The sequence below is a fragment of the Strix aluco genome, chromosome Z (genome assembly GCF_031877795.1).
Source record: "Strix aluco isolate bStrAlu1 chromosome Z, bStrAlu1.hap1, whole genome shotgun sequence".
Classification (NCBI taxonomy): domain Eukaryota; kingdom Metazoa; phylum Chordata; class Aves; order Strigiformes; family Strigidae; genus Strix; species Strix aluco.
Genome location: NC_133971.1, coordinates 85583148 through 85589147, shown reverse-complemented (window position 1 = coordinate 85589147; position 6000 = coordinate 85583148).

Below are 6000 nucleotides of genomic sequence, written 5' to 3'. Positions count from 1 at the left end.
CGGGGACACGCCCCCCAGCCCGCCTCCCCCGCGCTGATTGGTGCGCTGGGCGGGGCACGGCGCGGGGCGAGGCGTGCGGTGGGGCCGCACGGCCAATGGGCGGGCGGAGAGGGTGTGACGCGCGGCGCCGAGATCCCGCCTCCGCTCCGCCCCCTCCACGTGCGGGTGTGTGATGACAGCGGGGAAGGGGCGGTCCCAGGCGAGGCGGCTCCTCATTGGCCGCCGGCGGCGGGGGCGGGGCCTGACTCAGCGCTGGGGTGGGGGCTGCCATCTCCCTGGCCCGCTGCCGCTGCCCCGCCGCCAGGCTGACCCTTAACCTCTGCCCGGGGGGGGCGCTGGGCCCGGACACGGCCCCACCCCACAGACCCACCCCCCCAGCGCCCCGCGCTCTGTGGGCACAGCGTGTCCCACCCCACGGACACACCCACGGCCACGGCACATCCCAGCCCCACAGACACCCACCCCCCAGCACCATGTGTGCGACGTGTCCCAGCCCCACAGGCACGGCCCCCGCAGCCCCACAGGCCTCCCCAAGGTGGGACCCCCACCCCACGGATATGTCCCGAGTGGGACCACCCGGGTGTTCCCCACCCCCAAGGTGGTGCCGGTGCCCCTCAGGCCCAGCCCGCGCAGCCGGGCTGGGAAACAGCAGTGCCAGAGCAGCCCGTGGGTGCAGGACCCGCGGGGGAAGCTGCCCCCGGGAAATGGCTGCTCAGAAATACTCCAGCACCGAGCAGCCGTGGGGCACCGGGGCTCTGCCACCCACCAGCAGGGACCTGGGCAGGACCCACTGCCCCAAGGGACAGCAGCCTGGAGCTCACCAGCCTGACCATGGGCTGTTTGGGGTCAGGGAGGAGACGCTTTGACTTGAGCAATTTTGTGTGAAGCTCGGTAAAGACCAGCTGCCCGGCCAACTCACCTCGCTCCTCAGCGAGCTGCAGCTGCAATGCTGCTCTAAAAATAGTGGGGACCAGTACCGTCAAATGATAAATATAACTAAGATCTCGTCTTCTGACAGCACTAGCATATAGTGAGCTGGATGTGAACCGGCAGAGCCCCGGCTGCCAAGCCCCCACACCCCCCTTGCCTCGCTGCCTGTGCGGGGACATTATTTTTGGAGGCGCTGTCATGGACAAAGCTGCACCAGGTGTTCTCTGGGAATAGCTGAGTGCAGGGGGCAGCAGGACGGCCAGTCCTTTCACGCCCCTGCCCTACACGTGCTTTTCTGCCGGGAGAAATGGCAGCTCGATGTGCTGCTACGTGGCCGTGGAGCAGCTGCTGCCACAGGACCTCATCTCTTCCTGGGCCCTCAGCCTGTTATGGTAGATTTTTTGCTAAATATCCCATGGCTGTCCCCAGATTCAGGTTGTGGGTCATTAAAGGGTATTTAACGTATGGAGCATTTTAATTTCTGAGCGTGATGATGGGAACGCATGATCTTCTGGTGCTCCTGTTGGTTTAGGAGCCGCCGCCTTGTACTGCGCGTGTGCAGGTGCCAGTTTCAGGGAGGAAGAGCCCAGGAGGCTCAGTTCCCCTGCAGCCATGCTCATCTCTCACAGTGTAGGTTTCCTACATGCTCCCAGGGCAATATTTAGCTTTTCTGCCCTTTGGCCCTGTGTGTCAGCTCTGCCTAGGTGGTGAGAAGCAATGGTGCCCAACACGGACAGGAGCAGAGGCCGTGGAAACCAAAGATGGGCTGGAAATGGCTCAGTCCCCATCACACGGCCACTTCCACAGGCTGTGTTTTCCAGCTTAAACCGGCTGAAGTGAGTTCAGGGTTAACAAATGGTTAATGAACGGGAACTGAACTGGAACAACTTCAGTCACAGCTGAACCCGCTGTGGAGCTGAATCCAAAAGATTTGCTGGTTCAGCTCCTCGGCTGCGGGGAAATATGGGCTCCTTTGTCCTTGACAAGAATAATACATTTCTGTTTATTGTGTGGGCAGCAAAGGATTAATAATATCCCAAGTTATTTACCTCTCGTTTTTGAGTGCTGAGGGTTTGCGAGCAATGTCCCTGCTGAGCACACTGTCCCTTAGCAACCTCCCCTGATTTTTAAAACACGGCCTTGTTCCAGAAACAGGATTAAAGAGCAGGACGTAAAAGCTCCTTTTAACAGGCTGGGTGGGGTGAGGGTGCTCCTGCTCCTCCCAGGCACGGGGCAGAACCTCAACCGTGGCCGTATGATGGGGAACAGTAACACAGGCTGAAGACAGTGGTGGCTCAGAGAGTGTCTGGAAAACCTCCAGAGGCTCAGAGAGGATGAAGATGAGGGGAAAAGTTACTGCATGAGCCATACTGCTGCCTCGCAGAGGGACAGCCCACCCAGGGCTTGCCAGGAGTGGGCTTCATCCACTCCCTGCAAACCCTGGGGACCTGCAAAGGACTTCACAAGGGTCAGTGAAGACCAACAGGGAGGTTTAAACATATTAGGTAGGGCTCTGCACCATGGCTGGCCACCTTCCAGAGGCTCGCCTGCCAGGAGAGCTGGAAGGAGGGTGTTTCCCCAGGAAGATGAGGTGTCCTGGGCAGCACAGGGTGGAACGACGTCCTTCCGTGATGAGCTCTGCTGCCTGCGGGCCTTCCCTTTGAAGGGTGCGCTGGTGAGGTGACTGGGTGCCAGTGAGTTCATCGTTGGGTTAGCTCCCTCCCAGAGCTGCCAGCGGTGCCCTGACCAGCTGGCCGCAGGCTGGGGCCGCTCAGCCTGTTTGCCAGGCTGGCTGCTCCCACTGGAGAGGCTGTCAAGTGCTGAGCTCCAGCAGGCTGAGGAGCTGACACCAGCAAGGCTTCTGCTGCAGCTTTAATTTAATTTAATAGTTTTCATCATGGAAGGGTGACGTCCACATGCACATGCTTATTTTGTTGGTGTGGGCAGGTTTCGCAATCGCAAAATCACCTTCGAAAAGTAAGCACACCATCTCCCAAAGCTGATGGGGCAAGATTTGCCTCTGTAGGGGTGATGCTACCCCTGCATTGCCCACATGCTGCCCACACCGGCAGGCTGGCCCACACTACGCATGCCTGATCCAAGTCCATGTAGGTAAAGCAATAAAGGACCCAAGTGCAGAAACGAGCCCAGAAAGATCTGGAGCCCTGCCAGGGAGAGATTGTAGGGAATTTTAAAAGGCCCTTGGAGGAAGCTGGTGGGACTCAGCTGTCACGTTGCTCGGGGGCCCCTGGTGAGCTGGGCCAGGCTGACGGGGTGTGGAGCGGCGTTGGGGCTGGACTGGGTGCCCCGTGGTGACTCATGGCCTCATCCCAGCTGACAGAGGAGATGGAGAAAGCCCAAGGGGCAGGCGTGTGAGAGGAGCATTGGGTGTCACTTCCCCTCTTAACAGCGTGCCACGCAGGCATCTCTTTGTCAGGCTGCTGCAAAAGGGCTCTGGCTTTTCTCTCTCTTACAGTCTCGGCCCTCTGCATGCTGCAAAGACATCTTGGCTCCTGCAGTGTTTTCTCCTAGGGTTTTCATAGTTAACATCCTCCCCATGGTTGGCAATGGAGGAGAGCAAGGACAAACCCTGCCTCTCTTTCCCCACAGCTGTCTCAAGGAGGGGATGAACCCTGGTACCCCACAGTGCCATGCTGGTGCTAGGAAACATCCCTGGGGGAGCATGAGCTGGTGCTGCAGGACCTTTCCCCTGCTGGAACCTGTTCCCAGCAATGTGCTTGGTTTACCTGTTCTACCGAAACGGCTGTAAAAGTGGAGATATGAATCAGGCTCAGAGAGTTTCCTGCCAGAGGAGCCCTCTGTCTCTTGGGGGTAGGGGTAGTGTTCCCTCCCGGCACTGTGGGAATGGCATGGGTCAGATGGGGGCTCACAGTCACAATTCAGCTGAAGTCACTGCAGTGCCCTGACTGAGCCCTGGTGCCCACCAATGCCTCACCCTGGCCTGGGGCTGTCTGCGGGGATTCAGGTGTCTGATGGGAAAGGTGGGGGATGACAGCACTACTGAGAAAAGATGGATCTGATACTGCTTTAACAATCAACGGGGGTAGGGTCAGGCTGGGCTGCTGTCTTCCTCCCAAACCCCACACAATCCTCACAGCTCCATTGTTGCCTCTCTCCCATGAGCTGTCCCCCAGCACCTTTCAAAGGAGGGCAGCATTGTGACCCCCACCATGGGGGCACCTAGGCACTGAGGAGCAAAGGGACCTTCCAGGTTATGCAGCTGGGTGCAGGTCATCAGCTGCGTGCTTTAGGCACCATACTTCACTGCTGCTTTGTGTCTGAGATGCACATGGGGCTTCCCAGAGAAAAACAGGGGTCCTGGCTGCGGGCAACACTCAAGAGGTCCATTCTGGAGCTGCTGGCAGGTGGTATAAAAAGGGGTGAGGGCTGCAGGCTGCAGCTTGGCAGGCTGAGGATGTCTGGCAAGAAGAGTTTCTGCAAGGGAGATGTGCAGCCCCAGGGAGGTACCCAGACGAGGGATCTCCAGGCCTGGGCATTTGCAGTATAAAGCCACAGCAGATCTGATGTCGTGCTGGTTACATCCTGCTCTGACCAGGAGCTCAGGCTAGGGATGTCATTGCTTGTCCCTGTTAACGGTACTCAGGGGGTGCCCAACTGCCACCCTATGCCAGGTGCTGGAACACCTGGGGATGGTATGTGCCTGCTCAGCACCAGGGAAATAATCCCCACTCCCCCTTGCCATTGGGCACGCAAACTTCCTCCTGCTGCCACTTCACCCCTTGGGGTCACCCATCACCCTGGACAATTTGATGTCAGGTAATGGCCCTCTGCCCTGACCTGCAGCAAGGGAGTTGGGGGATGGGCTGCGGGTCTAGGATGCCAGCAGAGATGGGCTCCAAAGCGGGTGCTGGTGGTCAGGGCTGCCCCAGGGGAGAGATAAGCTGTGCCCCAGTGTTGGATGCAGGAAGGGATCTCTCCCTTGTTCTCCCATGCATAAACTTCTCCCGCTTCAGCTTCCCTGCAGAAATGTTTCCTTTCCTTTCCTGCCTTGAAAAAAAAAAAAAAAAGAAAAAAAGGGAGGAACTGATAAACTTCATTTACCGACCCAGATAGCGTTGGCCTGAAGCAGCTGGCCAGTGTGGGCTGTGCCGGGGCTGGTGCATGCCAGGGCCGCCCAGAGACGTGCAGTGACGTCTCGGCCTTGCTGCTGCCCCCCGGGCTGTGCCGGCAGCCTTTGCCGACGTCAAGTATGTGAGCCAGAGCTGATAGCAGAAGGCGAAGGTCACCTTGGCATCACCTTGGCAGGGTGGCTGAGGCTAGGGCCACCCAGAAATGCCTTCCACGGCTGCAGGCGGCCTCAGGGCCCAAGGCTGCCCGCTCACTGCGAGTAACTGCCTGCACCTAATTTTTGGCATTTGTCCCTGGCCATGCTTGGTGTTTGGGGCTGAGCCCTTCCTCACTGAGCTCTGCAACTCAGAGCACTCACAGGGATCCTGCACCCCATGCAGCACCAGCACCCTGGGGCGCTGAACCTGGCTGCACCCCCTCTTCCAGCATCCAGGCATTTCCCCAAGGACACGGCTGCTGAACAACAGGAGTGAGCTTGGCACAGATATGGGATTTTTGAACCCCGGGTTATGGGTGAAGATGGCTCCAGAGCTGTGCTGCATGGAGGGACAGCAAAGTCCCTTCCCTGCTTCCGGGTGGGTGCTGAGCTCTGTGGGGTTCACCTGGAAGCTGAGGTCCAGGGGCTATATCCCCATTTCAGTCACTGAAAATCTGGGCTGATGGAAGATCCCTTCCCATGCCTGGCTGGGTCAGTGGATGCTGCCTGTTGGCACAAGGTGGCAGCCCAGCCCAGCTTATTTTCAGCAGAGCCATGACCGGCACGTTTCAAAGTGGAGCTGGGCCCTGCCATGACCTGCCAGGGTGGCCCCGGTCCCCGCAGACTTGGGGTGCATGACCTCTGCAGTGTGCTGCCCTTGCCCTGCCCTGGGTCAGCCTTATGGGAGGGACAAGCCCTGCCGCAGGGGACAGCCCCACCGGGCACAGGGAGCAGCAGGGGTGGCACCACCTTGGATCAGCTGG